The sequence below is a fragment of the Panthera pardus genome, unplaced genomic scaffold (assembly GCF_024362965.1).
Source record: "Panthera pardus isolate Hobbes unplaced genomic scaffold, ASM2436296v1 HiC_scaffold_10, whole genome shotgun sequence".
In the NCBI taxonomy this organism is placed as follows: domain Eukaryota; kingdom Metazoa; phylum Chordata; class Mammalia; order Carnivora; family Felidae; genus Panthera; species Panthera pardus.
The window spans coordinates 3515117-3538400 of record NW_026526655.1 but is presented as its reverse complement, the minus strand read 5'-3'; the positions used below and the strand labels follow the sequence as shown (position 1 = coordinate 3538400).

The window sequence follows — 23284 nt, the reverse complement described above, 5'->3', positions numbered from 1 at the left end:
TTTCGGCACAAGCACGTTTTATTTTATCAGGAAGGAACCCTGCTGAGCACACCAAACTCTTGGTTTTATGGGGATTACTGCTGAGGAAACCTAAAAAATAGGCCTTTACTTTATGAAAGAACGCATTTTAAAGTTTTAAGCAAATAGAGGGGGCCGGTACCTGGAAACAGCAAGTCACAAAGGGGCTTCGTGGATTAATGCAGCTTGAGGAATGTGGCCTCAAATCAGGAGTTGTAAAAAGCGCATTATAAATGTAAGTGTTCTGATGAATCCAGTGGCCTAAGTGCCAAGGCTTTCAGGGACCAGCCAGGAAATCACAGTGAGCAAAGTGGGCCAGGGAAGATAGAAGAGGGAGCAGCGGAGGCCGTGGCGGACAGAGGAGGGCACGATCGAGCTGGATGCACTCCATTCACCTGCTGCAGTGGGGAAATGCAGGCCCAGCGCTGGTGGATCTCCTCTTTCAAAGAGAGGTTGGAGATTGGGGATTTTTATGAGAGTTTTCCAGATTTTTCAATGTGAGTGACTGACTCAAAAGTTGTCAAGCAATGGGAGAACCACCCGTGGCATGTCACAGACTGAAGCCCAGCCCTGGCCGTGCAGCCTCCAGCCCCACTGAGAGAGACCCGAATGCACATCTGTGGGGGCCACCCTGCCCCTCGTTCTTCTCTCAGCATGGAGAAAGGGCCGTGCAACCAGGCTCGGGGAGAAACGGGGAACCGAGAAAGTCACCTGCCTCTTCCTCCTGAAAGATGAAAATGTTACTTAAGGAGCGTCCTTTTGTTTCAGTGATGCATCATTATGAAAATGTTCAAACATACAGGAAGGGTGAAAGAATATTACAGCGAATGTCCTTATCTCCACCACCTAGGTTCCGCCATTAATAATTCGCGGTATTTCCTTTATCGCATACCCACCCGTCTATCCGTCCCTCCAGCCACCATCTACATAGACTCGTAATGAGGCTCCGGGCAGATTAGCAGGGATGAGGTCTTGGAAGATGTCCCGGCTCCTTTCAGATTCGTATCCTGACTTTTCCTTCCTCTGCTCTGATTTAAGGGAAATAGGATTCCCAGGCCCTGTTGTCTTCTAGCTTGTGGGAGCAGGCAGAGACACAGGTAGAGGCCGACAGGCAGGAGAGGGATTTGGGCATTTCTACTTCCCTCTCTCTGTTTTAGGTGGTCCCCAACTGCACTAGAAGGGACCCGCCAGTCATCCTCCTGGGGTCTCGTCTCCTACCTGACATGCCTGAAGTGACTCCAGCATCTATCAGGTGGCCGGAGATCCTGGGCTCCAGAAACACCTCCTCCTCCTCCCTTTGACCCTCTAGTCCTAGAGGGGACCATGACTTCCTGCTCTTGTCGATGTCTTGATTGCCTTACCATTCTGTATTTCACCCCTTACCTCCCTCCATCACCGTGGCAACACTTCCCTGCATCGCATCCTCTATCTGAAATCAGCAATGTGGATTCTATTGTCTTGATTGGATCCAGGCTGAAACAAGAGGTTAGTGCATCTGTGACCCTCGGTCTTCCAGGAGGCACAGGCCACGACACGAGATCCTTGTTGTGGATAACACCTGTGAAAGAAGGAGGGGAGGGGGCTGTAGAGGAGGAGACAGCCTCAGAACCACCATGATGGAGGCTATCTGACACCAGCCAGGAGGAAGAGGGTCACATGGACCAGCCCTCAGAAGGTCCTGCAGGGGTAGGAAGGACCAGCGTCTATCCTCCACTGTGCCCAGAACCTGCCAGGAGCTGCTGACCAGGAGAAGCCTTGGCCCACACACCCCTTCAGGGTCCTAAAGGTGCTGCAGCTGGAGGCTTCCCCACAAACTCACCCACTTTCCAGAAAGTTCTTCCTTGAAGGGAGAGCCAAGTGGTATGGCTCCATATCCACAACAGCAAGCCCCTCCTCTGGTTTTTAATTTTTTTTTAATTTTTATTCATTTTTGAGAGAGGGAGAGACAGTGAGTGAACAGGGGAGGGGGGAGAGAGAGAGAGAGAGAGAGTGAGAGAGAGCGAGCGCAACGGAATCTGAAGCAGGCTCCGAGTTGTCAGCACAGAGCCTGACGCGGGGCTTGAACCCACAAGTCATGAGATCATGACCTGAGCCGAAGGGAGTTGCTTAACCCACTGAGCCGCCCAGGTGCCCCTCCATGGGGACTTATAAGTTAGTGATTAATCACATGGGTCATAGTGGATGGGATGGTTGGGGCCCAGCTGAAATCAGTTAAATGCAGAGAAATGTTTTAAGAGATAAATCTCATCCAGTTGTCAACTGGCACATGAGAAACTGTGCTCTAAAACTGACGACCAGAACCAGCTCTAGCCGCTGGACTGAAACACTCCCGCTCAGACTTAAAACCGTTGTCATCAGTTATAATTTATAGCCAATAAAATGCGCTCCTTTAAATGCACATTTCAGTGATTTTTGATGAATGTATACACCTATGTATCTGAAGAGTACATCTTGATGAATTACAACGTAGCCACCACCTCAATGAGGATATAAAACGTTTCCATCACCTCCAAAAGGGCCCCCTGTGCCTCTTAGTAGTCGACCTCCACCCTCAGCCCCAGACCGCTGCTTACCCAAACCAAATCGGATTTCTCTACTCCAGAGTTTCCTATCAATGGAAGCTGATTCTACCCTGTTCGCTTTTGTGTCCGACTTCTTTCATTCAGCATAATGTCTTTGAGAGTCAGATTGCTCTGCGTATCATCGGTTTGTCATTTTTACTGAGGATACGCTAGCATTCCCTTTCACGAATGACCCCACTTTGTGTACCCAGCCACCTGTTGACATATGTTTGCATTATTTCTGGTTGTAGACAACGATGTCCTGCCCTGCTGTCACCAGGTTTCATTTCTCTGCAACTCGCTCATTGTTTTAATATTTTCCTTTCAGGTAATGGTAGAATCGCATGTAGCTCTTAAGAAACACTACAAAGAGACCCAAATGTCCTTTACCCAGCTTCCATCAAAGGCAGCATCTTGTATGACGATAGAACAGTACCAAGACCAAGAAACTGATCTTGCTACAATTCGTCGACCTTATTCAGATTTACCAGCTATGTATGTGCTCACGTGTGTGTGCATGTGTGTGAGCGTGTGTTTAGTTCTGTGCAACTTTATCACACGTATAGATTCGTGTGACCCCCACCACGCTGAGGAGGCAGACCAATTCCATCACAGGATCCCTTTTGTAGCCACAGCCTCCTCCCTGTCCCCCTCCATAACCTGGCAACCACTAGTCTATCCGCTGCTATAAATTTATCGCAGCGATGCTATTTACATGGAATCATGCAATTTGTGATGTTTGGAGGCTAACTTTTTTTCATGCAGCATAATTCCCTTAAGACCTATCCCAGGTCTTTATGTGTATCAACGGCTTGTGCCTTCTTATTGCTGGGAAGTATTTCAAGATATCAACGCATGAGTTGGTTTAACATTTCACCCCCTGAAGGACACTGAGTTATTCCCAGCTTAGGACTAATACAAATAAGGCTTCTATGAACGTTTGTATACAGATTTTTTGTGTGAACACGAGTTTTCCAATTTCTGGAAGAAATGCCCAATGGTGCAATTGCAGGGCTCTACGGTAAGGGCATGTTTAGTCTTGTAGGATAGATACTTCCGTATTCTTTTCCAGAGGGGTTACACCCTCTTACATCTCCGCGAGCAAGCTTAAGTGGCCTAGTTGTTCCTCGTCCCTGCCAGCATTTGATGATACCACAATTTTTTGTTTTAGCTATTCTTACAGGTAGAAATATGTCATTTGTGGTTTTCTTTTGCATTCGCCTCATGACTAATGCTGAGCATCTTTTCACGTGCTCATTTACTATCTGTGTGTCCTGTTTGGTGACATGTCTGTTCATGCCTTTAACCCATTTTCTAATTGGATTGTTTGGGTTTTAGTTTGTTTCACTGTTGACTTTTAAGAGTTCTTTATATATTCTAGATACTAATCCTTTGTTGCAAGTATGTTCCCCCAGTGGGTTGCTTTTCTTTTTAGCCTCTTAACAGATTCTTTCACAGAGCAAGAGTTTTTAGTTTTGATGCCGTCCCATTTATCCCATTTATCCATTTTTTTCTTGTTTTTCTATTCTTTTTTTTCTGTTTTTAATATTTATTTATTTATTCTGAGAGAGAAGGAGAGCTAGCAAGCATGCGAGTTGGGGGACGGGCAGAGAGAGAGAGAATCCCAAGCAGGCTCTGCACTGTGAGCACAGAATCTGACATGGGGCTCGATCCCACAAATCATGAGATCATGACCTGAGCTGAAGCCAAGAGTCAGACGCTTAACTGACTGAGCCACCCAGGTGCCCCCCTTTTCCTTTCTTGCTTTTGGTGTCAGGTCAAACAACTAACTCTTCATCTAGGCCTGGTTTAAAATATTTTTTTCATAAACATTTAGTCATTTTATATTTTACATTTAAGTCTGTGATTCCTTTTGAGTTGAGTTTTGTGTAACATGTGAGATTTAGGTTGAAGATCATCTCATTGCCCACAGATGTCCATTGGCTTTCACACCATTTGTTGCAAAGGCTCGCCTTCCTTCATTGGGCTGCCCTCACACCTTTGACAAGTATCAGTTGGGCATACGTGTGTGGATCTATTTCTGGGTTCTCCATTTGTTCTATTGACCTGTGAGTCTTTCCCTGTGGCAATTTCATACAGTCTTGATTACCGTAGCTATATCATGACCCTAACATCATAACCCATTCTTTAAAAAAAAATAATAAATTTGAACTAAATTTCTCTTTAACTTCTTTCACATACTTTGAAGATCTCACCGGAGATGGGACACAAGTGAGAGTCAGGAAAGTTAACACAGAGTGTCCTGAGCTAAGCCAATTCTTGAGCAAGGAGGAGGATGGGAAAGGCTCAGCAGGATTCCCACTCCCACGGGGTGGTGGTGGAGTAGGGCTTTAGTCACATGGCACTGGAGATTGGCACACAGGGCAGGAAGTTTTGGTAAAGGTCCTGCCATTGGGCTAGACCAACCCCAAGACACAGAGCACTTAAAGGAATTATACCAGAGGGATGCTCAGTGCCACATTTTTGTGCACATGGAGCCATTACTGGAGGCTACTTATTGGTAACCCCAAGACTCTGTGTCTGAGGCATCTTTCCTGAAAATAGGAGCCTCAATCCACAAGGGGCAGGGAGCTGATAGATAAAACCTCATCCTCCTCAACCCACGATGGAATAACTCAGAGGTATGATCTCTCCTGCCTTCCCGTCTCCAGGCAGGCATGGGCTCCAGCTGCCCATGGGGGCAAACATCTTGATCATATACTCTTTCACCTCAATTCCTTGTCCTACATTTCCCACTCACCCTGCAGGTGCTTCCCTGGGGTGGCTTCTGAAAATTAATTATTTGCATCAAATGTGCTCAGGGTCTCCTTCTAGGGGACACAAACCAAGACAGGGGCCGAGGGCTGACTTTGAGCTGGTTGCCCTTGGCCTACAGTTTGTGTTGGTGCCATATTGCTGTCACTGCATGTCTGGATTCTTATAAACCAGCCGTTCCCTAAAAATTCCCATTCTTGTGTGATGAAACCTCCTGTCTCAACTAACTGCAACCTGCATCTTAGGTATTTTAACCTGGAGACTTGGGGAGGGGGGCAATTATTTGAATGCTGTACTTTATTCTTAGCTTATAAAAAGGAGTAGTGATGTGGGACTGAAACTGCCGCCCCCAAATTTATATGCTGAGCCCTCATCACCCTCCTCAGTATGACTATATTTGGATATTGGACTTACAGGGAGGTCCCTAAATTTTAATGAGGTCATCAGGGTAGGGGCTCTGATCTAATAGGATTGGTGTCCCTATGAGAAGAAAGAGACCACAGATCGATCTCTCTCTCTCTCTCTCTCTCTCTCTCTCTCACACACACACACACACACACGCACACACACACACAGAGTGAGGCAAGGCCACGTGAAGGCCATGTGAGGACATAGCAAGAAGGCAACCATCTGAAGCCAGGAAGGAAATTCTCTCCAAGAATCAACCAAGACCTTGGTTTTGGACTTCGGGCCTCCAAAACTATTCAAAAAGAGATTTCTTCTGTTTGAGCCACTCAGCCTATGCTCTTTTGTTATAGCAGCCCAAGCAGGCTAATACAAGTAGTAGATAGATGGGGGGGGGGGGGGGAGACAGGGAGTGATGGGGGAAGGAAGGAAGGAAGGAGACGAGGAAGCTAGTTCATACTAGTGAAGAGTCTCCTTAACTCAAAACAACTGAGACCGTGGGGGGAAATCTTTAGAAAGGCCAGAAGCGGGGAGTCAGCTTTGATCAACACTCACGGTACCAAAGGAAAGGAACCAAAGTAAACGACACATTAGAGTACTAGAAATGCTTCCCACGAGATCTGAAAGAGGCATGACTATGGAATTCTGTCATCTTCTCTGGGTCTTATGGAACCAACTCGTCTCCACAAGTAAGCTTCTGCTCAGCTCCCGGCCCCCCTTGTCTGACGGTGGCAGAGGGCACGAGTGCCCAAATCTGAGCAGCACTGGGGACAGAGCCGCCCCGGCTGCCCCACCAGGGCTCTGCACTCGTGTGCAGGGACACACAGATGCACCTGAGGGGCTCTCACCACCTGACTGGGGAAGCTCTCCCAAGAGGCTCGCTTCCCAGGCTGGCAAACGTGGTTCCAGATTTGACACAGGGGATGTTTTTGGCCGAACCGCTGCTGACTCTAGCATCCAGACGTCTGAAATCGTTCTGCCTGGGAAACCGAGCAGAGACGTTGTAAGATTCCAAAGACCAGCAACTTGAAACTGGACACCTAAAGACGTGGCAAGCCATTTAGCAAAAGAGCCTAAACGTTAAAGCACTAAAGCATGCCCCTTAGGTCTGCTCAGGAGAAATCTGCCTTCTTGTAGGTGCCTCAGACCCTAACGGAGACCAGATGGGCAGGCTCACAGCCACCCAAGCTCCTCACAGTGGGTGGGGAGGGTTGCTTAGGCTCACTGTGGGCTCCGGGTCGGGGCAGATGGGCTCGTCACGCCGATGGGGGTATGCCGCGGGGCTGGGAGTATGTGTGGTCGCTCTGGACCTGTGCTCACCATCCCGAGCACCCCCCACCCGATCCCGGGCTCCGGGCGTGCAGGGTCAGCCTCAATAACCCACTCTGGTCAATGGAGGGCAGCAGAGGGCAGCAGAAACCAGCCTGCTGTTCGGGCACCAGGGAGCCTGTCCCTAAAGGGTGGGGGCTGAGCGTGCCCAGGCCCAGAAGGAAGCTCTCCCGGGATCCCAGCCCGGTGAAGCTGTTGGACAGAGGCGGACAGAGTCATCGGGCTCCTGCGGCACGGGCCCTTGGGGACGCTGGTTCTTTCCTCCATTCCGGGAGGAGCCACTGGCTGGCTTAGATGTCAGGGTCAGACCTGTGTGCCGCTCTCCCTCCCGAGCTCCTGAAGGGTGGTGCTCCTGCTACGTGCTCCTGCTACGTGCCAAGGCCAGAGTTGCCGCCAGCCTGAGGCGGAGGAAAGGCCCGCATGGGGGCTCAGCACTGCAGGCCCAATGTCTGAGCGTGTGGCAAGGACAGGGTGCAAAGCAGGGCTCGGACGGAGCCCCGGAGCACCAGGCCACGCAGCCGAAGGACTCAGGGCCCCGGGGAACAGGGAAGGCTAATGAGGAGATGTGCGTGCCAGAAGCTCCCTAGCAGAGAGGTGAGTCATTTGGCTGCAGGGATGAGTAAGGCAGCACTGGGAATCTCTCTAGGGGGTTCGTTCCAGGCCCCGGGTGCTGGGGCCGGGTCAGGCTGTGGTGGGAGAGCGGAAGGAGGGTCTTGGAGGGAAGGGTGTTAGAGAGGCAGACGTGGAGTCCTGATGCCTGATGGAGCCCAGGGTGACTCCCGCCCGGGGGCCTGGCCCAATCATCACCAAATTCGGGATCAGTAGAGTTGCCTCCAGCCATCAACTCCCCAAGGATCACCGAGGCCTGGAGGCCATGCTCGCTCCGAGACAGGCCTGAGTGGGAACCCCAGCTCCACCCACACTGCCCAGTGGCCTCTGGAAAGTCACTTAACTGGCACTCATCCTGTCCGAGCCTCAGTTTCTTGACCCATAAAATGGGGCTGTGTATAGCAGTGCTTACCCCCCACAGGAGTGCTGTGGGGACTGAGATCATGTACGTGACACTAAGCACAGGGCCGTGCGTGGTTTAAAGGCTCAGAGTCTGGGAGCCACTGAACATCACGTGGCCGTCACTTGATGTGTAGCAGGAGCAAGTGACCGTCAGCTGGGCCCGGGGCAGGCCCTGGAGGCTGCTCCCAGAGTGACTGCCCGGGAGCTCACGTGGCCAGGCTGGTCAGGTGCCTGGGATTCAGGCAGCAACCTCTCCGTTCACCAGCCGCTGCTCATGAGGGCCCCCGAGGATCCGGGGGGGACCGAGAGGGTTGCTGGAACTCAGAAGCCCAGGGCCACGTGGGGCGATCTTGTGCAGGACCCCCGTCTGCCCCTCCGGAGGCCCTCCCACCCCCTGCATCCTGCCGTGTGTCCCAGACTCTGACCTCTGCTGCCCACACGCGCTGAGGCCCTGCCTTCTGGCTTCCGCGTGGGCTCAGCCGATGACGGGCGCCAGCTGGGACCCAGAGCGCGGGGAGCCAGGCCGTGGTCCTTACCCCCCTGCCTCCCCGCTCATGGCCCTCGCTGTGCCCTACCCCACAGTGCTGCAGGCACAGCGGCTCTGCCAGCCACGTCCGGAAACCACTCCCTCCTCTGCCCCTTAAGGCCTAAGGTGGCAAATGGCTTTCTCTGTGACCGGCTCCAGGAGCAACTCAGCCTCCCTCCCTGGTTCCCTTAACTCCACCCACACCCCTGCCTGGAGAGAGGGTGGTGTCCTGCCCAGCCCCTGGCCGGCAGGGAGAAGGCACGAAGGGAGGCCCCTGGGGTGCACAGCCTAGAGCCCCCGTGAGGCCAGGATAAGAGAGCCCGGGCTTTGTGCTCAGGCCGGGAGCCCTTAGGTTACCAAGTCCTGCAGGGGAGACCAGACAGCACAAAACCCAGGGTGTGGGGACAGAGGTCCCAGAGCCGCCCCTGCTCAGACTTGCTGTGGGTTAGTTAGGCTGAGTGACGACACCAGAGGACACACACCCACCAGGGAAGCCCCCGCAGGTAGGAGATGCTGGGCGTGATCGGGCAGCGAGAAGGAGCCCTTCCCAGAGTCTGTACGGAGCCCTCGCTCCATAGAGCGGAGCCTGGAGCCCGGGACACGTGTTCCAACAGCCACAGTGGTCCGGCCCCTCGCCAGAAACCACACAACCCATGACATGACTAACCTGCCAACAGAGACAGCCAGCTTCCCATTGTTTCCTGGGAAATGGCAAGCCCAGATCCCACGCCTTCACATCCTGAGAATTAGAAATAGCGTCTCGCCCCTTCTCCCCTCCAGCCCCCACCGCCGCCGGGGCCACCCGCCCACTCACTGTCCCCCGCCCTACAGCTGTGGCCAGATGGGATGCCCCTCCAGGGCCTGCCCCATGGAGGGAGGCAGGGACCGGGCCTCCCCGGGTGGGGGTGGTTCGGGTCAGAAAGGGAGTCGTTGGAGGTTGGGTCTTCCTAGAAGTAGCTGCTAATTGGGGTTGGGAAAGAGGGTACAGCTCTGAATGGAACAGCCCCAGGCAGCTGTGGGTGGGTCCCTGGAGGCATCTGCAGGCCTCGAGGTCCTGGGGCTGTGAAGGCACTGGGCCGGGGATCTTGACCCTGTACTTGAGGACAGAGGGAAATCCCAGAAGGCCCATTCCCCCACCCCCACCCTCTGAAGGCCCAGGACTCCCTTAGCTGCGCTCCGGGATCAGAAAGTCAAGTGATGCAAGGGGCTGATGGAGTTAGCAGCAGGTCCCAGACGACAGCCTGCTGAGAAGTGACTCCGAGGGGCCAAGTCAAGGGGACTTAGACCACCAACCAGCTAGGCAGGGGCACCGGGAGATGAGACTTCTTTTTTAATTTGCTATTAAAAACAAAACAGAGCGAAACAAAAAAGCATTCAAGTAACTACTGTGGATAAAAACACTTGGCTTGGGGGCACCTGGGTGGCTCAGTCAGTAAAGCGTCTGACTTCGGCTTAGGTCACGATCTCACGGTTCGTGAGTTCGAGCCCCAAGTCAGGCTCTGTGCTGACAGCTCAGAATCTGGAACCTGCTTCCCATTCTGTGTCTCCCTCTCTCTCTGCACCCCGTCCCCCTTGTGATCTCTCTCTCTCTCTCTCTCTCTGTCTCTCAAAAATAAAATAAACATTTAAAAAAAAAAAAGCCACTTGGCTGGAGGGCCCAGTGCTAAATTTCCATAACTTATCTATAGTCTGGTTTTATTTTGTGTTTGTTTTTTTAAAGTTTATTTATTTTTGAGACAGAGAGAGACAGAGCATGAACAGGGGAGGGGCAGAGAGAGAGGGAGACACAGAATCTGAAACAGGCTCCAGGCTCTGAGCTGTCAGCACAGAGCCCGACGCAGGGCTCGAACTCACAGACCGTGAGATCATGACCTGAGCCGAAGTCGGACGCTTAACCAACCAAGTCACCTAGGCGCCCCAGTCTGGTTTTATTTTGAATCACACGATTGGGAGGGAGGAAGAGTAGGGCCACCTAATATGTCCAGTGTTCTGGGTTTACAGGTCCTAGTCGCCACTGATTCCCCGTAATAGTGTGGCTTGTGACGAGAGTCTCCCAGTAAAAGGGCATGAGGCTGGGGGCCCTGTGTTCCAAGGAGTCAGGGCCCCCGGGAGTCCACAAGGAAGGACTGGAGAGCAGAGGGCCAGCATTCCGGGGTTTCTCTGTTGCTGCCGGGCTCCTCCGGGGGCGGGGGCCACAGGGGCCACATGCAGCCCCACCCAAGGGGCAGATGTGCGACGGTGGGGCGCCTGCATGCTTGTGAGGGGCTCACCCTCCAGCAGAAACCACATCCCTGCCTTTAATTATGCATTGAAGTTAAACTCCCTGGAAGCTTGTTGGCGGTGCGGAAAGCCTTGAGGCCCCAGCCAGGCCTGGATTGGGGGAGGGTACCCGGAGGGGGAGGTGGGTACAGGGGAGGGAGTTGGGCTAGTGAGAGAAGGCATCCACACTGCATTGGAAATGTCATCGCTCAGCACAGGGCCCTCATTCCAGCCGCAGGGGGACCCATCCACGCTGCACAGAATTCTGTTGAAGTCTCCCCTGTGCCCTCTGAGCCCAGATGCCAGAGCTGGGGAAACAGTCCCAGGGTTAAATGTGGGCAAGCTGAGGCCACCACGGGCAGGAGTGTGGGCCCCCACACCAGCTGGCCTTAGGAGGATGATGGCCCCGCCCCTGCCCGCCCAACCCTTTAGAGCAGGGCTCCCTCTGTCCCTCCCCAAGCTGCCATCCGGGGCAGGAGGCTGTGTGCCAGTCCTGCCGCTGTTGGGGATCAGCCTTGGAGGATGCGTCCAGCCCTCGGCAAAGACAGACCCACGGTGAGAACGCAGGAAGGAGAGGCAGGGAGGACAGACGTCCCCGTGTGATGAGCACCGTCCTAAGGGTCTTTAAAATCCTCGAATGGAGCCAGGTGCCAGGAAGGTAGGGCAGGTGCATTCCTACTCCACCTGGTAAGTACTGTGCATCTTAGACAACGCCCGCCCCTCCATTTAGTGCCCTCTCACATGGGGACAGCTCTGGTACCTTCCTCGTGGGAGGCTGTGCGTATGGACTGTGACCACGGGGGTAAATCCTACAGAAGAGCACCTGGCACTCAACGAACCGACCCCAGCCTTGCAGCACAGTGAGGCTGACAGTCTCCTCCGAGATGACACAGCTAGGGTGACATCCAGTCTCCCAATTCGGACTGTTGGTGTTTTTATAGACCGATGATTTGTAATCGACTGTCCTCGATGTGAAATGAAAGCATTTCTCTGACACCGATTTATGAAGCATGTTTACGACAGCTGAGTTCAAATCCTCGTCAGGTCCTTCCGACCTCGGATTCATCTACGTACTCCCACCTGCTGTCCTTGCCCGTCCCAGAGGCATCCCTGGATCTCGGTATGGTGGGGATTTCGTGCTGTGTCCTAGACATTCTGGTTATCGTGTTAGGAGACTTGATCCTAACGAAATGTATTTCAGCAGATAATCGCCCGGCTTCTGTTGAGGTCGAACTTGCGGGCGTCAGCTCCAAGGACGGCTTAGTTTTTGGAACACACGCTGTGTCATTTAGGTCCGCTTCATTCTTCCCGTGCTGCTGGGGCTGCGGCTCCGTCCCTGCAGGTGTGGTCCCCGGGGGCAGAGGTCACCGGGCCCGGGTGTCCTTACATCACCAGGCGGAGGGCAGCGAGACACATGGCTCCTGCGGCTGCAGGCAGGCGGGCCCCCGGGGTCCGGCTGTGGAGGGGCCGGGACAGTCGCGGCTGCTCCCAGATCGGCCGGCCTGCTGCAGCCCGGTGGCTGAGCGGGGCTGGGGCTGTTCACTGAGTCTCTGTTGGGTTCCCCTTTCCCAGCCTCTTGGCCAGAGAAAGTAGGCTTTTTGAGATTTTCTTTTCATCTCTGCCTGTTGGAGGTTCTGACTACAGGTCTTTCTGGCACCCAGATAAAATGAAAACCCAGCGAACATCATTCCTCGGGCCCCGAGATCTCCGGCTTCCACCTTCTTGCAGCCTATGCTTTGTCCACGGTGAAGTCAAAATCATTTTCAGGGGGTCAGGTTATTTTTAGAATAGAGGAACCGGGGAAAGGAAGTCCAGCATCATTTTTCCAGAATCAAAATCCTAAGTCCTTTATAACCACACGTTCCAAATCTTCTCTCACCAGGTCCCACTAAATACCCCCAAATACACACTAAATACCCCCAAATAGTTCCACGGGGCTGGCTGGTCTTCTCAGGGGATGGTTCCGGATAAAGGGCTCATCGTCAGTCGGATAAAGTAAGATCAGCCTTGGCGAGAGGAAGCCCGTGCTGCTGGACCCACGGTGCAGACCTCCAGGTGACCAGGGACAGAGGCTGGCCTCTGACGGAGGATGAGTCCCCAGCACACCCACTGGCTCAGCGTCTCCTCTGCAGGGGACGGCCTCTGGTGAGCACTGATCTGAGATAAAAACGCAAACGTGGTGCCCACTCCCGTCTTGGATCTTGGGAGAGACACGTGGCTCCTCGTCTCGGATCTTCCCATCTTCCTTCCTCTGGTTCCCTGACCAACCAGAGAGGCTCGCACCACAGCCCAGACCTGCTCAGCACCCTCCCGTGCTTGCAGCCCGGCTCAAACCTGTCAGCCTTCCAGGTCACTTGCTAACTGGACTGGAGCCCTATTCCCACGTGAGGCATCTGCTGCCTCCAAAATCCAGAGTTGCGTCTAATGCTGGTGGCTCTGTGTCTGCCGTGGGGATCGCGAAGGGAATATCTTGCCGTGACCGAGAAGGCATGTCCCAGCATGCTCTAGATCACTGGACCCCTAAAAATCCCCCCAAAGTTGCGCACCCCCGAGTCTTACAGGATTTGCTTCCAGTTCCCGATACTCATGTCCTACCCGGGCAGCCAGCCTCCCTGCCGCTCCCGATGTGCCAGGTCGAATTAGAAAAACATCAGTGCGTGGGACAAGCATGCTCAAGGTTCCTGAGGATTCTATGAAGACGCCGATCAGAGAGTTAGGATCGCCCCAAGACAGCAGAGAGGAGACGCTACTTTCTTCCTATGTGAAAGCGAACTCACTCCGGATCCTCTTTCCTGATGACGGTGTGGAGGCTCCCTGACGAGTGTCAGCCCAGAGTCCGCATCCAGTCACCCTCCTAAGGCCAAGCATCTTCCTTCACCCAGTACACAGTTACTCTGCCAAACAGCCATAGGTCCCTCCGGGGGAAGGAATGTGGGATATTCACGGCATATATTGTAATGACCTTGCAAGGTCTGTCCTCCAGGGGCCCGGCTTCTCCTTGGGTCAGCGGGCTCTGGGTCTGAAAACTAGTTTCGATCTGGAAACTGGAGGGGATTCTGATTTTTCATTGCAACATCTGATATCAGCCTTCTGTTTTTACTAGTTCCTGGCTTCTTCCGCATAGACCAACCCAGCAATGTCCTAGCTGGAGCCTCGTCTTTCGCGTCCCGAGGAATACCATGGTCTATTAGCCAGCCCCATAGATACCAATGGGCCAAGGGGCCGTGGTCGCCTTTCTGGATTTTCTGCCATTATGGCAACTCTGCCCGCCTTGCCTCTGACGGTTGAGCACCTCCACCTAAACTCTGTTTGACGATCCTGACACCCCTTGACACTAGGGAGTGAAGTTCCACGGCATAATCTACTGTCAACATGGACAGCATTGAGCACAGCCAGTACTGAGTTGCCCAGAAATGCAAAACCACTCCTCAGAGGCGTGTTCCTTACTGTCTTGGCGAGAGAAGTGTCCTCTGGGCCTCCCGGGGAACACAGTCAAGTGATAGAGCCTTCAGCCTCACATGATGGATTCCTTCCCGCATCTCTACTTGCCCAAACCCTCTCCGCTCTTTCTCGACACTCTAGAGAGACAGCCTCAGCACGACACCTCGCCTACAGCATCTGGATAACTCCCAAGTATGCCTGCTGGGAGGTCAGATCCTGAGACACGGCCACACTCTGCCAAATCAATAAACCCAGTTCATTATCTTCCAGTCTGCCCCACACATTTCTTCTGTCGCTCAGTGACATATACAAGCCGGGACCTGCGCTCCCATCCGCGAAGAGGCCGTTTACGCCCAGAGCAGGAATTTTGTTTCCTCACTTGGGCTTCGCTGAGACCTGGCCCTCGTCGCTGGCCTAGAGGAAAGAAGGACAGACGGGGACAGGTCTTGAGAATGGCATCCTGTTGTCGGACAGCTACGACAGGTGAAGCTGATGTCCAGGCACCAACTGGACCAGAGTCTGCTTCTTCATGCTCAGAGCGTTCTGGGGTATCTGGGTGTTCAAGCTCAGACTCATCCACCCAAACGTCCCTGTCCCAGGATGCCCCCACTGCCCTATGAAGGCCCTGGCTGCACCACAGAAAACCTATTCAGGGCATTCCCTCTGTAGCTGTGGCACACATTTGCCAGATATCGGTATCAGCTGTCCCGTGAAACCTGAATTTCAGAAAAAGAGCGAACATTTTAGTAAAAATAAGTATGTCTCGTGAAATATTTAGAACATACTTATACTTGGGGAAAAAAACAACTGTTCGCTGTTAACCTAAAATTGAAATTTAACTAGGCAGCCCGAATTTAATCTGGAAACCCTCCACTGGCACCCTTGCTATTAAAAGCTGGGTCTGATTATCAGCACAGGCTGCCCAAAGGTGTCAAGAGATACAGATTTCTTTCAACAGCATCACCTGGAGGCCCTCTGGCTTTCCCAGTATGTCCTGAGAGACACCTGTACCTGCCATTTATTTCTCAGGCTTGCGTTAGGGTTAGGGTTAGGGTTAGGGTTAGGGTTAGGGTTAGAGTTAGGTTGCATTAGGTCTGTATTACAGTTTTTAAATGACTTTAAAAGCCTGAAAATTCTAATCGAGTGTCTCCGAAACCCTGAACTGCATTTACAAAACTAATTTCAGGGGTGCCTGAGTGGCTCAGTCAGTTGAGCGTCGGACCCTTGGTTTCCCGTCAGTCATGATCCTGGGGTCATGGGATTGAGCCCTGCTATCAGGCTCCGCACTAATGTGCAAAGATTGCTTGGGATTCTCTTTCTCTCTCTCTCTCTCTCTCAAAATAAATAAACATTAAAAAAATAATAATTATAATTTCAAAAGCGGTGACCTAGCCCATGCTCCTGGGCAGGGGGATCTGAGCCAGTTTGGAAGGTTAACTTGGGAAGGGTGGAGTTCGAAAGGGAAGGCACAGAAGCAGGTGGACATCAGGTTTCCGCCCTGGACCGAAGGCACATCTGTGCTCTAGGAAACAAGTGTGCCCATCTGGGCTTGGGGGGCAGGAGCTCTGGGAGAGGGGGCTGGGCATTTGAACTGGCTTGGGGTGCAGGTGGCTGGTTCACGTGGAGACGGGTGAGCATGGGCATAGGGGAGGGTGGGGCGAGGGTGAGTGGGCACAGGGTGGGCTGCAGAGTGGAGGGAGGACAGGGTGAGGGGCCGCAGGGCTCTTGCTCCTGGCTCTGGCTCGCTCTCCGGTTGGCCCTGACCTCGGAGCCCTTGCTGGCTGGTGGCGGGATGACCTGAGGAGGTTCGGGGGCAGCGGTTCAGGGGAGTCAGCGGGTGACAGATTAGCCACACGGCCGATGTTCGGGAACATTCGTTACAAGAGTGTAATGTGAAGTATAAAGTGCGGCTCATGCGGTCGAAACTGAAATTAGGTCACTCCGAAGTGTGGACGTGAAGAAGGGGTGGGGAGAGTTGGGGCGCCTGATGTAACCATGGTGACGCGGGAATGGGGGGGGTCACGGCCACCAGATGCCTCGTGGTGCACGGTCAGGGGCTCCCCGGGCCGCCCCCGCGCTTTGCTCCAGCAGGTGAGCCGCAGAGGGGCTCTGGCTTTGACGTCCTGGTCTGTTCCTCTGGCCGCACTGCCCGGGCGCAGGTGGCCTCTCCTGCGGTGCTGGTGCCCTGCCGGGCTGCGCTTCAATCTGGTCTCCCCTCTCTGACGGTGACAACTGGCCCGGCGTCTGGGCTTCCTCACCTGCTCAGCCCGGGTGGTGCCAGCAGGCGCCCCACACACGTGGTCAGGCACCCACGCTGCCCGGCACTTGGCGGGTCTTCAGGGAGGACCGGCCCTCCTCCCTGCGGAAGGGGGTCTTGGCACGAGATAGAGCATGCAACCATATGGCCCGGATTCTTTCCCTTCCATTCGAACCATTTCTGCTCCGGGCCTGAACCCCTGGTAGCAAGAGCCCCTAACTGAGCTCGTCCAGGGAAAGGCAAGTGTTCACTGGCCCGTGCCTCACATGACCTGAAGCCTCCAGAACCCCGAAAGCCTGAGTGGTCTGACGGTTTTAGAGTCACGGGCTTCGTTCCTCGGGCGACTTCTCTCTCTCTTCGGCCTGGGCCTTTCTAGCTGCTTAGAGCTTCCTCTCAGCAATATCAAAATCTAATTCCTTACGTGTTCCGATGAGGAAAAGCGCGTTGCCTAAACGAATTTGCGAATCCTACGTTTCTGAGCCCTTGAACACAGGGTAGGAACAGGCAAATGAAATCCTATCCGGCTTTGGGTAGAAGGAAACTGTTTCTTGCCCTCTGACCTCCTTCCTGGGGAGAGAAAGCAAGGACGACCTCGGCCCAACTCAAGATAGAGGAGGAGGAGGCTGAGCTGGGTTGGGGCCCGGGATCTCCCAACACTATAAGGGCCGGGGGGCGGCAGAAGCAAGAGGAGAATGTCGGCCCCTTCCCAGCAGACCCATTTCCCCAGGAGGGCGCCGTGGGCACTGGGTGGTAGGGGCAGAGCTCTGTTTGGAAAATGCCCATCAGTCAAAGTTAACGACCAAGGCATCATCATCGGCAACGACACGGATGGAGCTGGAGGGTATCACGCTAAGTGAAATAAGTCAGAGAAAGACAGATACCATTTGATTTCACTCACATGTGGAATTTAAGAAACTAAACAAATGAGCGCAGGGGGGAAAGAAGAGAGAGAGGCAAACCAAGAAACAGACTCTTAACCACACAGAACACCCTGCTGGTTGCCAGAGGGGAGGTGTGGGGAGGGGGGGGGGGGGATCAGGGAAACAGGTGCTGGGGATTAAGGAGTGCACCTGTCGTGATGAGCACCGGGTATCGTAGCAAAGTGTTGAATCACTACATTGCATACCTGAGACTAATATTACACTGTAGGCTAACTCACCGGAATTTAAATAAAATCTTTCTTAAAAATCAAGGACATCACCAAAACATCATTCTGACTACTGGTTTACTCAACAAATAGTTCTCAAAGACCTACTGTGCACCAGGCACATCAGAGTGAACATGCCGGTCCTAGTACCCTCAGAGACTGGAGCAGGGGAGCCCAGACGTGAGCCAGGTCCCCACACACATGGCAGGTAAACTACATAGGGGAGGTTCTGCAGGAACGTGCAGGGAATAAGGGCACCCCATGTGGGGAGGGCTGGACGCTCCGAAAATGCTTTTCAGAGAGAGGGGTGTTGAGCTAGGAATGAAAAAGGGAGAAAGATCAGACCAGGGGAGGGGAGGGGAGGGGAGGGGAGCCATCCAGGGCTGGAGCTCAGAGAGCAAGGGGGGAGGGCGGGACAGCTCGGAGACAGCAAATGGATGTGTCACAGAGGTCAGGGTCAGTGTGGGTCCCCAAATGTGGGGAGTGGGGGGCAGTCACGGGGCCCTGTGCACTGAAGAGCTGACTGAAGCAGGGTCAGGTGACACCGCCTCGAAGTGATTCCCTGCCCGGTCCCCACAACCACAGAGCCCAAAGAGTGCTTCCAAAAAATGGGATTTTCCCCAACTTCTCAGATTCGTAAAAGAAAAATGAAGTCATTCGGTACCTGATGAGAACATGTTTTCCTGTAACATACAGGTGGTTTCCTGAACATGGCTGGGGTTTGGGGCCCTGTTTCGTATGCGTTCAGCTTCCTGTAAGTTCACCTCCAAAATTCAGTTGCCTCTTGCTAACCCAATGCCGACCTGGCCCAGAGGATTTAGACAGGGGAGAGCGAGGGAAGGATTTTAATGGCTGCCTGCAGCGAGCTAGAGGACCCGGGAGAGGCTGTGGGTTGGGGACAGCCAGCCTTTCAGCACAAATCCTGGACCCTGCCACCTCGGAGATGCTGTAGGGTGCTCCCTGGTAGTCCGCAGACCTCCTTCCCACTGGAGCCCCCTATCTATGAGCAGAGATCAGTCTCAGCCCAAGCCCAGGCTTCAGCGAAACTTGCCTGCGTGGCTCTAGCCCTGGAGAGGCGGGGTCTCCCCAACTGTGAAATTCAAGGATCCTTTTCTGAAGGCCGTCTTCCATGTTGAGCTTCCTGCGGGAATGGCCCAGACCCTAATGCTTCCCTGCCTGTCAGGCCTGCCCCGACGTCCCAGCAAAGGCAGGGTCTCCAGACAGCCACCCCTAAGACAAGGAGGTGGGGAGGAGGCCTCTACTGCCCTCTGGTGTCCACCCATCAACCAGATTGCAGAAGAGTCTGATGGCTCCGTGAGCAGCTCACTGCTAGAGAGGTAAGCTGTCCCTAACCCACTGTGTGACCTCAGGTATGCACCGCCCCTTCTCTGTCTCTAAGAGACAGAAAACACTAGTTCAGAAAGATACAGGCACCCCTAAGTTTACTGCAGCATTATCGACAATAGCCAAGATACGGAAGCAACCCAAGTGTCCATCAAGACTTGAGATGGATTTCTGCAAGGTGGTGTAGACAGACAACGAGCCATAAAAAGGAATGACAGCTTGCCACTTGTGACAACACGGATGGAACTAGAGGGTATTATGCTAAGGGACCTCAGTCAGACAGCACGACACAAATACCATGTGCTTTCACCAGATGTGGAATCTAAACAGAACGAATGAAGAAGCAAAACAGGAACAGACTCACAAAGGCAGAGGACAAACTAGTTGTTGCCAGAGGGGAGGGGATAGGGAGATGGGCAAATGGGGGAAAGGGAGTGAGAGGTACAAAGGTCCAGTTAGAAAATAAGTTAGTCACGGGGATGGGGGTACAGTCACACTATTGTAATAGCCTTGTAGGGGGACAGGTGATAACTACACTTACCGTGGAGAGCACAGCATCATGCATAGAATTGTGGAATCCCTGTGTCGTACACCTGAAACGAACAGGACATTGTTGGTCAACTCCGTCAATCGATCAATCGATCGACCAAGAGATAGGATTGAACCACAGAGCGCTGAGAAGGAGAAAGCCAGCCCCGAGCAAGTGAACAAGGAAGGATAGTCACAGGGGCAGGAGCAAAATGTCAGGGAACCAGAGGGTACCACCAAGGGCACGCTGGGAGCCCTGAGAAGCTGGGAAGGGGTGGGGGTGGGCGGAGTCCCAAAGGTGAGGCCCAGATAAGGCAAGAATGTTGGGTGACGACAAACAACCGAGCCCCAAGATCCCGGCCAGAACCCACCAAGCGCCCCTGCTGAGCTCTCTCTCTTTGCTTCCCTGTCCTCTCCTGGTTTCCCCTAAATAGCTAAAGTAGGAAATCAAGGTATTCTCAACTGGATCCTACGCTCCAAAGGATATTATTGAGACGACTGGCGAAATTTGGAAGGGTTCTCGTGAGGAGATACGGCAATGGATCACGATTTTGCCAGTTAGACCATTTTTGGAGGAAATTGCCCTTGTTTGTATAAAATACAGACTAAAGAAAAATCATGTCATCAACTCACAAATGGAGGGGAGGAGATCTTTGTGCGATAGTTGCAAATTTCTCTAATTTTGAGATTGTTTCTACAATTAAAAATATTTTAATTCTAGAGTTTCCTTGTAAAAATTGCATACATTCTTTGACTCCACGATTCAATTTTAGGATTTTATTCTATAAATATATCGGTATAAGTATGTATGTACCATGATATGTATCATTATAAATATGTCAATGATATGAAGTATTGTCTACAATATCTACACGACAGAATTTTTTTACATAGCAAAAAATCAAACATTGGCTGTCCATCAATAGGAGAATGGTAAAATAATTACGATAAACTCATGCAATGAATACTCTGCAACAATTAAAAAGAATGAATTTGGGGGACACCTGGGTGGCTCGGTCGGTTGAGCATCCAACTTTGGCTCAGGCCATTATCTCACAGTTTGTGGGTTCAAGCCCCGCCTCGGGCTCTGTGCTGACAGCTCGGAGCCTGGAGCCTGCTTCGGATTCTATGTGTGTGTGTCTCTCTCTGCCCCTCCGCGACTCGTACTCTGTCTTTCTCGGTCTCTCAAAAATGAATAAATGTTAAAAAAAATTTTTTTAAAGAATGAATTGGGTCTATAGCAGTAGCTGTCAATATTTACCAAATATTCACTATATGGCAGGTGTCACCCAAGCGCTTTATGTATATTGATTCAGAACCACCTACTATGTGGATCCCATTGCTATCCCCACCGTGTAGACGGAGAAGTGAGCCCCCCCGAGGGGGGTGGGGAATAACATGCCCAGGACATCACAGCTAGAAGGGAATACACCCAGTTGGGAGTCCCAATCTTGCATTTGGATCGAGTCTATGTCCTTTCCCACAACCACAGTAATTCCGGAACAATACACGAGACACCATTAGCAATAATTGCCTTTGGGGAGCGGGGTCGGGAGCAGAAACAGGGGCAAATCTGACTTTTCATTTTATGCCGTTTATGTCCTTTACCACGACTCTTTATCATGTATCACCAAGTATCACTACCGTGCATTTTTAAAAACCCACCCATTAAAATAAAGTATAAAAAATAACATTGAAAAAAACACACTTCTGCCCTTAAGGAACTTACAGTCCCGATGCCAACTTTTAAAGGATTTATTCACTTTACAAGAAATAGTAAAATACATGGTAAGGAAATGAAAAACATAAGAACCGGCTCATATGGGCTGTGGAAACTGGCTTATAAGTTGCAATTATTTCCAGGGTTTGCACCCCCACCCACCCCACCCCCTCCCCCCACACACACCAGTTGATGATGTTTGGGGAGGGTTCCTATCCTAATGGAGCCCAAGCGCCTGAAATACCCAAATTCACTTGCGGTGCTTCGTGGGCACAGCCAGGTAACCAACCACTCTAACCGGGGGTCGCAATTTGTGGCTTCTGAAAACTCCTTAGGAATCATACCTAATGTGACTTCCCAGTGTTCCTACAAGGTTTAGTTTCCTCTTCTGTATGGAGAGGATAGTATCTGTTCACCTAACTGCGCCCATTATGTATCTATTACTCATCCTACCCCCATTTTGCAGATAAGGAAACTGAGTTTCAAAGGTACCTCCTGGCGCAGGGGGCGGTGTACTTTTCATTTCAGAATTTTTTAAGGATAAGAGAGACGGTGGAGGGGGGAGCGCTCTGATGCGCCCAACTCCGGAAGACCGCGGGAAGTTGGGAGCTTCCCTAATTGTCCCCGCGAGTTCCCAAGGACCGGCGGGGGCCGGGGCTGGTGGCGGCGCTTGGAACCGGAACTCGAAGCGCCCCTGAGCGCGCGCGCGGGGTCCGGGCGGGGAGGGTGCGGGGAGCTCGGAGGAGGGGTCCCCTCCACTGCGTCCTCCGAAGGCACCTCGTCTGGTCTGCGCGCCCCGTCTGCTGACTCCGCCCCCAGCCGCGGCTGTGCGACCCGCGGGACTGTCGTCGGTAGGCAAGGCCCGGGTGCGCTCCCCGCGCGGGGCTCCTGGCGCTGTGGGCTTCCCGGCCCTGCCGCGCCCCGGGCAGGATGGAGGGCGGCCAGCGGCAGGACCCGCGCGACGAAGCCCTGGGCCCCCGGTCCCGCTTACCAGTTGGCATTCCCATTTATTAGGCGGTGGCCTTCGGTAAGGCTCTTTCCTGAGCCTCAGTTCGCCCACCGGTAAAGCCGGAGTAAATTGCGTTCGCCTGCAGCATTGGGATGGCAGTTCAAAGTCCCGCGCGCTCCGAGGGCGCGTTCAGACAAGCGGGTCGTGGCGCGGAGGGCCGGGCCGCCGCAGCCGCGTCGCCCCGGCAGAGTCGCCGCAACTCCCGGTGTGGGCTCAACGCTCCCCCTCCCCGCCGCCACCTTTGTCCCGGAGGGTGGCTTGGGGCGCGGAGTCGGGGGCGAGCCTCCGCACCTGCGCCTTCAGCGCCTGCGCCCTTCGCGCGGCACCCGGAGGCGCACCCGGAGCTGGGCGGGGCGGGGCGGGTCTCGGCCCTCGTGACCCAGGCGGGCCCCACCCGGCTGTGGTCCGAGCCCGGCCACCCTTGCAGGTCAGGTGCCCCGTGCCCGGCGCCCCGCGCCCTGCCTGGCCCCCTGCGCTCAACGCCCCGCCTGGCCCCGACTATACCGCCTCGCCCTAGTGTACCCGGACCCGACACCCTGCCTTGTCGCCTTCTTTTCCCTCGCAGGACCGGAAAGAGCAGCCCCGGGGGCCGGGCCAGGGCCTGCACACCCCTGGAAAGGAGCCGGTGAGTGCCGTCAGAAGGGGGCATGTGGAGGCCGGTGTGGCGCCCAGGACTGGGGACTGGGCGTAGGGAGAGTCCGCGGTGACGTGAGCAGCCCCACCGGCCCCCAGCGGCTCCCAGGTCTTTGTCACGGCTAGTTGGGGGGGGGGGGGGGGCGCTCCCTTTCCACTGAACCGGGCCTCCCTTTCCACCCTGATCAGACCCGCCTGGGTTTTCAACCAGCCCGTTTTGGACAAACGAGTGGTTTCACCCAGAGCCCTGCCGCGGGTCCGTGTGCCAGTGGGGCTGAGGCTGTGGTCAGCCTAGGAGACTCAAGGCTGGATGCCCAGGGG

At 53.7% G+C, this 23284-nt stretch overlaps 1 protein-coding gene and 1 long non-coding RNA gene across 6 annotated transcripts in view; one reads left to right on the top strand and one right to left on the bottom strand.

The window, feature by feature from the left end:
- On the bottom strand, positions 1-22611 carry LOC109264745 (uncharacterized). The gene is made up of 3 exons (XR_002078841.2): positions 22313-22611; positions 1402-1576; positions 1-742 (listed from the first exon to the last, which is right to left on the bottom strand). It is a non-coding gene; the product is annotated as an uncharacterized LOC109264745 (long non-coding RNA).
- A 105-nt stretch (positions 22612-22716) lies between these two features.
- The window catches only part of MLPH (melanophilin), a 45585-nt gene continuing 45017 nt past the window's right edge, over positions 22717-23284 (top strand). For 2 of the 5 annotated variants that reach the window (XM_053903325.1, XM_053903318.1), the window contains exon 1: positions 22717-22955. The gene's annotated coding sequence lies outside the window, so the exon portion shown is untranslated. The remainder of the gene's footprint in view (positions 22956-23284) is intronic. The other 3 variants (XM_053903322.1, XM_019445458.2, XM_019445459.2) reach the window with 2 other exon arrangements.